The following is a 7,773-nucleotide window of genomic DNA, read 5'->3' on the forward strand; positions in this document are numbered from 1 at the left end:
AGGCTGCCCGGGATGGTGACACCTGGGCCAGTACAGGGTAGAGGTCAGAGTGAACCCCTGCAGACCCCAGAGTCCAGATCCCTCCAAATATTCACAGCCTGGGGACGTGGGGGGTCCCCGTGGTCCTCTGCCCAGACCCCAAGAGACACCAGAAGTCAATGATGAGAGAGACACATGTACCATCCCTGCAAAAAAAAAAAAAAAAGATTGAGGGGACTGGCTGCAGAAACCTTTGGGCAGAGGTGATATCTGCCCGGCCACAGCTAAGCAGTAAAGGCTGAATTCCTTCTCACATACAGCCTCCTATGGGGCTTCGCTAAGGCCAGGACACTTCCTGCTGCCCCTCTCCCTTTGCAGGATCCTTCAGCAGAGTGACCCAAGAAATATGCCTCCCCTTTAAAAACAATAAAAAAAAAAAAAACCCAAGTTGATTGATACTTGCAATAACAAAAATTACTCTTAAGCCTTATTAATACCATACAAAAATACCCAAGGTAGAGTATAAATGGAAAAGAAACCAATAAAGCTTTTGGAAGAAAACAGAGATGGGTAAAATTTTACTAAATAAAACACAATGCAAGCCATAAAGTATGATGGATAAATCAAAGTACACTCAAATGGAACCTTTTCATCAAGGATACAGTAGACTGGAACACCATTAAGCAACTTAGCTTGATTTACATCTATAAAGCACTCCACCCATCAAGTGCAGAGGGCAGTCACCAAAATAAAAATAGTAAAGAACAGAAATCAGTGTAGTTGAAGACAAATACAGGAAAAAAAGTCAAAAGTGAATCCTTTGAAAATATCAATAAATGTGTTAGTCTGGCTAAAGGCTTATCAAAAAGAAGAAGATAGAAATGACCAGTATTAGCAATGAAAGATGGTATCCTATATAATAAAGTGGTAATATGCAAATTGATCAGCACTCCATCACGCCATCACAAGATGGCTGCACCCACAGTAGAGGCAGGGTTCCCGTAACAAGCCACAACAAGCGATCAACAGGGACCTGAGGCTGCATGGTGCCGGGGTGGGGGACCTAGGACTGCACCCCTCGCCCAGTGGGACTTGACGGGGGACCTCAGGCCACACTCCCGGCCCGGTGGGGCTTGACAGGGGCCCTAAGACTGCGCCCCCCCTACCCAGCGGAGCTTAACAGGGGACCTGAGGCTGCTCTGCCTGCCCGGTGCTGGGTCGGGGGACCTGAGGCTGCACCCCCAGCCCGGCAGGGCTTGACGGAGGTGGGGCCAGTCGAGCCTGGATCTCGCCCAATGGGGGTGGGGCCAGCTGGGTCTGGATCTCACATGATTTCGAGGTGCACGTGGGTGGGCAAGGGCTTGACTCTGGGTCCCGCGGCGTGCCCTAGACTCTGACAGGAAGAAGATTTTCATATACATTTTACTAATTTTCTTTTATCTCTGACACTTCTATTATAGAGAAAAGGCAAATAGCAATATTAAAATATTTCCTCTAATTAATTCCCTTTTATTGTGCATGAATTTTGTGCACCGGGCCACTAATATCATTATAAACTCCTTAAGGTATTCCAACAATAAGGGTCTAAGAACAACTTTATGCACATAAATTCAACAAGTTAGAGGAAATAAAAAAATTCCTTGAAAAACACAAACTACCAGAACTCACTGAAGATGAAATAGATAATCTGAGTAGTCCTATAAGTAGTAAAGACACTGAAGTTGTGTCTAAAACTCTTCACCAAAAAAGAAATCTGGTTTCACTGGTGGCTTTTACTAAACATTTAAAGACATAACAATTCTACACAATGTCTTCCAAAAAATAAAATAGGAGGGAACACTTAACTCAATTTATGAGGCCAGCACTCCCTGATACCAAAACCAGATAAAAACAGTTCTACAGACCAACATGTCTCATGAACACGACCTCAAGAATCCTCAATGAAATATTAGCAAATTGGATCCAGCCATATGTAAAGCGTACAAGATCATGACCAAGTAGGGTCAATTCAAGAATGGAAGGCTAGTTCACTATTCAAAAATCAATGTAATCCACCATATTCATGGTCTAAGGGAGGAAAACCACAAGGTCCTATCAACTGAAGCAGAGACAGCATTTGATAAAATTTAAACCCCATTCATGATTAAAAACTCAGCAAAGTAGGCATAGAAGGGAACTTCCTTAACCTGATAAAGACAATCTACAAACAAAGGAAGGAAGGGAGGGAGGGAGAGAGGGAGAGAGGGAGGGAGGGAGGGAGGGAGGGAGGGAGGGAGGGAGGGAGGGAAGGAAGGAAGGAAGGAAGGAAGGAAGGAAGGAAGGAAGGAAGGAAGGAAGGAAAAGAAAGCACCTATAGCTAACATCATACTTAATGCTGAAAGACTGAATGCTTCCCCCATGAGATTAGGAACAAAGATGTCCAGCCTCACCACTCCTACTCAACATAGGACTGAAATTCCTAGCTCCTGCAACATGGCAAGAGGAGGAAGTTAAAAGGCATGGAAAAGGGATTGGAAAGAAAAGAAAACTGATCCTATTTACAGATGACATTGCAGAAAATCTCAAGGAGTCTAAAACAAAACCCTTTTTAGTATGAATAAGTGAGTCTAGTAAAGCCATAAGATACAAAATGAACAAAAAAGTCACTTGTATTTTCTGTACACTAGCAATGAACAATTGAAAATTAAAATTTAGCCCTATCCGGTTTGGCTCAGTGGATAGAGCATTGGCCTGCAGACTGAAGTGTCCCAGGTTTGATTCTGGTTGAGGGCACATGCCAGGTTGCGGGCTCGATCCCCAGTAGGGGGTGTGCAGGAGGCAGCTGATCAATGATTCTCTCATCATTGATGTTTCTATCTTTCCCTTTCATTCTGAAATCAATAAAAATATATTTTAAAAAATTTAAAATATAACACCATTTATAATTTTTAAAAATGAAATAGGTATAAATAAAATATGTATAGAATCTGTATGATGAAAACCACAAAATAAAGAAAACCTTCTTTAAAAATGAAGAGGCATACTGTGTTCATGGATTGAAAGGTTCTATATAGTAAAGATGACAGTTCACCCTAAATTGATCCATAGACTTAACACAATTCCTATTAAAATCTCAGCAGTCTTTTTTGGAAACACTCATATTCTAAAATTCATATGAAAAGACAAAAAAACAACAACACTAAAATAGCTAAAACAACTTTGAAAAAGAGGAAGAAAGTTGGAAGAAACATGTTTCCTGATTTTAAGATTTACTATAATAGCTACAGTAATTAAGACACTGTAATATTGGCAAAGTGATAAACACATAGATCAGTGGAACATAACAGAGTCCAGAAATAGCCCCACGCAGGTAAAACCAATTGATTTCTAACAAAATCCAAAAGGAATACAATGGAGAAAAGATAATGTCAACAAATAGTATTGAAACTGGGCATTCCTTGGCTTAAAACTCATACCTTCTACAAAAATTAAATCAAAATGAGCTATAGACCAAAACAGTAAAAAACATAAGAGAAAATCTTTGGGATCTAGGGTTAAGCAAAGAATTCTCAGACATGACACCAAAAGTACCATTCATGAAAAAAAATGATAAATTGAATTTCACCAAAATGAAAAAGTTTTACTCATGAAAGTTACTATTAAGCAAATAACACAGACTAGAAGAAAAATATGTTCAAATCACATATCTAACAACAGATGAGATCCAGAGTATTTTTAAAAACTCAAAATTTTAACACTTAAAAATTTTTGGAAAATTTACAAAAGTCTTAACTGAGTCTTCACCAAAGAGGACACACAGATGGTAAGTACATGAAAAGATGTTCAACATCATGAGCCAGTAGGAAAATGCAACCTTGACACACAATGAGATACACTATACACCTATTACAATGGCTAAACTAAAAAAGACAATACCAAGTGGTGACAAGGATACAGAACAGCTAGAATCTTAAATATTGCTGGTGAGGATGTAAATGCTACAGCCACTCTAGAGAACAGTTTGGCAAAGTCCTGTAAAGTTAAATGTAAACTCTTACAATGACTCAGCAATCTTACTCCTAGGTACTGATCCCAGAAAAGAGTTCTGTTCATACAAAAATCTGTACATGACTGTTAATGGCAGCTTTATCTGTAAGAGCCAACTCTTAGAAACAATCCAAATGTCCTTAAATGGGTGAATGAATAAAAAAAAATGTGACCTATCCATACAATGAAGTATTACCCAACAAAGAGAAGGAACATAAACATCACAATTTAGATGGATCTCATAGATATTATGCTGAGTGACAGCAGTCTTAAAAGGTTACATACTGTGGTTCCATGTACATAACATTCTCAAGGTGACATTTATCGTGATGGAGAATGGATTAGAGGTTGCCAGTGATTAAGATTAGGAGGGGTGCGCACTGGCCCATGTGGCTCAGCAGTTAGAGTGTTGGTTGGTGCACCAGAGAGTCTCAGGTTCGATTCCCGGTCAAGGGCATGAACCTGGATTGCAGGTTCATTCCCCATCACTGGTTGAGGCAACCAATCCATGTGTCTCTCACACATCAATGTTTCTCTGTCGCTCCCCCTCCTTCCTTCCCTTCCAGTATCTCTTAAGAAAAAAACAAAAATTATAGCCCTAGCTGGTTTGGCTCAATGGATAGCGGACTGAAGGGTCCCAGGTTCAATTTCAGTCAAGGGCACATGCCCTGGGGGAGACGTGCAGGAGGCAGCCAATCGGTGATTCTCATCACTGATGTTTATATCTCTCTTCTCCCTTCCCCTCTCTGAAATCAATATTTTAAAAAATTATGTTTCTATAATTCCTATATTCTATAATTATAGAATATTTCATATTCTTGGGTGAGGATTAACCCCCCAAAAAGAAAAAAGATTAGGAGAATAGGGGAAACTTGAAGGAGTTTGGGGGAGGGGAGTGATTGTAGTGGTAGTTAGACAAATCTAGACATGTACTAAAATTCTATAGAAATTGTGCTTATGCAATACTGCTAAACAAAGCAGAACTCAAAGAAAGAGTAATAGCTCTATATATTCATTTACTTTCATTCTTCTTATTTAATAATTTAACAGTCAACTCTAAAAAACTGACAAAAATAAACATTAAGGAAGAAATAATATGAAAGCAAAATTAAGTTTTTAAATTGGTAGAACAAGCTAAGAAAAACGAAAGGAAAACAAGAGACAAAACCCAAAAAAAGATTTCAAATATTTTAGTCAATTCTATATAAATTAATTTGAAGATTTAAATAAAATGGAAATATAAAAATTATCAAAATTGATCTGGGTAGAGATTTAAAACAACCCAGTTGATAAAAGAAATGGATAAGCTCATCAAGAGTTAACCCTGTCCTCCCTCACCCACCAAATCAAAATGGACCAGGTAAATTTTACCCAAACTTGAAGAAACTCCTTTCACTTGCATTTTTCTAGAACCTGGAAAAGGGAAAGGTTCTAAATTATTTTTGTAAAGCCAGCACAACTTTAAAACTAAAGCATGGTTTACATAAAATCTGACCAAAACAAAACAAAAAATTACAGACCAACTCATTTATACACATTGCTACAAAAGTACCAAACACGGGCCAGCTGAATTAACCCATTGGAAAAGTGAGTTAAAATACAAAGATAGCTCAAGATTTCAAACCCTATCCTTTATTAATAACTCTGAAAAAGAAAACCATGGCCCTAGCCGGTTTGGCTCAGTGGATAGGGCGTCGGCCTGTGGACTCAAGGGCCCCAGGTTCGATTCCGGTCAAGGGCATGTGCCTTAGTTGCAGGCACATCCCCAGTTGGGGATTGTGCAGGAGGCAGCTGATCGATGTTTCTCTCTCATCTATGTTTCTAACTCTCTATCCCTCTCCCTTCCTCTCTGTAAAAATTCAATAAAATATATTTTTTTAAAAAAAGAAAGAAAACCATGGATGCTAAAAAAAAAAAAACAAAAAAAAAACCTGAAAAAAATCAATATCTCTTGATATAAACTCTTTAATATAAATACAAATAATTACTTCCTTTATATAAAATATCTCAAAAAAGCCAGCATCATGCTTAATGATAGAAGACTAGATGTATTTCCATTAAAATCAGAAATGAGAAGGATGTATCATTACATTTAAAGTTCTCAAAACATTTCCTGATACACTTAATCAAGAGAAAGGAATAAAAGGTCTAGGTTACAGAAGGGTGGGGAAATTATCCTTATTTCCAGGTATGCAATCAAAATGCCTGCAATCACACATTGTATACCTTAAACCTTCACAATGTTCTGTGTAAATTACATCTCAGTAAAGCTGGGGGGACAAAAATAGAAGTCTTATGCCCTAGCCCCGTGGTTGGCAAACTGCGGCTCTCGAGCCACATGCAGCTTTTTGGCCCCTTGAGTGTGACTCCTCCTAAGCCTTAGGAGGACCCTAACTAAGTTAATAACAATATACCTACCTATATAGTTTAAATTTAAAAAATTTGGCTCTCAAAAGAAATTCCAATTGTTGTACTGTTGATATTTGGCTCTGTTGACTAATGAGTTTGCCGACCACTGCCCTAGCCCATTTGGCTCGGTGGACAGAGTGTTGACCTGCGGACTGAAGGGTCCCAGGTTCGATTCTGGTCAAGAGCACTCACCTCAGTTGCAGGCTCCTCCCTGGCCCGGGCCCCTCGTTGGGGCACACCCAGGAGGCAACCAATTGATGTGTTTCTCTCACATCGATGTTTCTCTGTGTCTTTCCCTCTCTCTTCCACTCTCTCTAAAAATCAATGAACATATCCTCGGGTAAGGATAAAAAAACAACAATGAACAGCAGTGCTTCTCAATGGGAGGCCCCAGAAACAGAAGCATCAGCATCACCTGGGAATCTTATTAGAAATATAAATTCTTTGGTTCCCTCCTTCCCAGACCTACTGAGTCAAACGCTAGGGGTGGGGCTCCACCATCTGAATTTGAAGAAGCCCTGGATGATTCTGCTGCAGGCTCAGGACTGAGAACCACTGGATAAAAGCACGGTAACTGGGTACAAACTATGTGGGAAAATTAAGAACTTTTCTATGTTCAAATAATCATCTTAGAAAAAATAAATCCCCTTACAGTGCCAGCAAGGACAACAAACTTTATATAGCAAACTTAGATATTCCTGTTCTTGGAGAGCAAGAATCATACATTTTTAGCCAAGTGTCAGTTCCGCCTACAGCAATCTATATTTAATGCTATCTCGAAAATGTGCTATCAGATTTTTTAGAAATAAAGTGCTCCCAAGGGTGGTGGAAAATAAGTAGGCAAGCATATGGAGGAAAACTCCAAAAAAAACCCCAACAGTAGTCATAGCGGAATAGCTCTTACATCTTTTTATCATAAAACTCCAGTAATTAAAATATGAGACAAAAATCTAAGTTCATTCATAAATTCAGTTAAGGAGAAAGTAGCATTTTAAGTCACTAGGAAAGAGGCACACCAGTTAATATAAAAGGCACTGGATTTTACTTTGGGGTAAGATAGAAGTCTATTTTAAAATACATTTTGAATGGTTCAAAGATGTAGACATGAAAATAGAAAGCACAAAAGTAGTAGAAAATAGGGGTTTTTTAAATCTAAAAGTGGAGAAAAACTTCAAATCTCAGAAGCCTTAATAGGAACTGCTGGCAAATATGATGGCACAAAATCAAAAATAATGTAAAGAAAAATAAAGTTGGACAAACTGGAAAAAATATTTGCTATACACATCAAATGCTAATTTGCCTCATTCAAAAGAGCACTCTTGCAAATCAATAAGAGAAGACCCACACCCTGGAAAACCA

Source organism: Myotis nattereri (assembly GCF_964212035.1).
Source record: "Myotis nattereri genome assembly, chromosome: 15".
In the NCBI taxonomy this organism is placed as follows: Eukaryota; Metazoa; Chordata; class Mammalia; order Chiroptera; family Vespertilionidae; genus Myotis; species Myotis nattereri.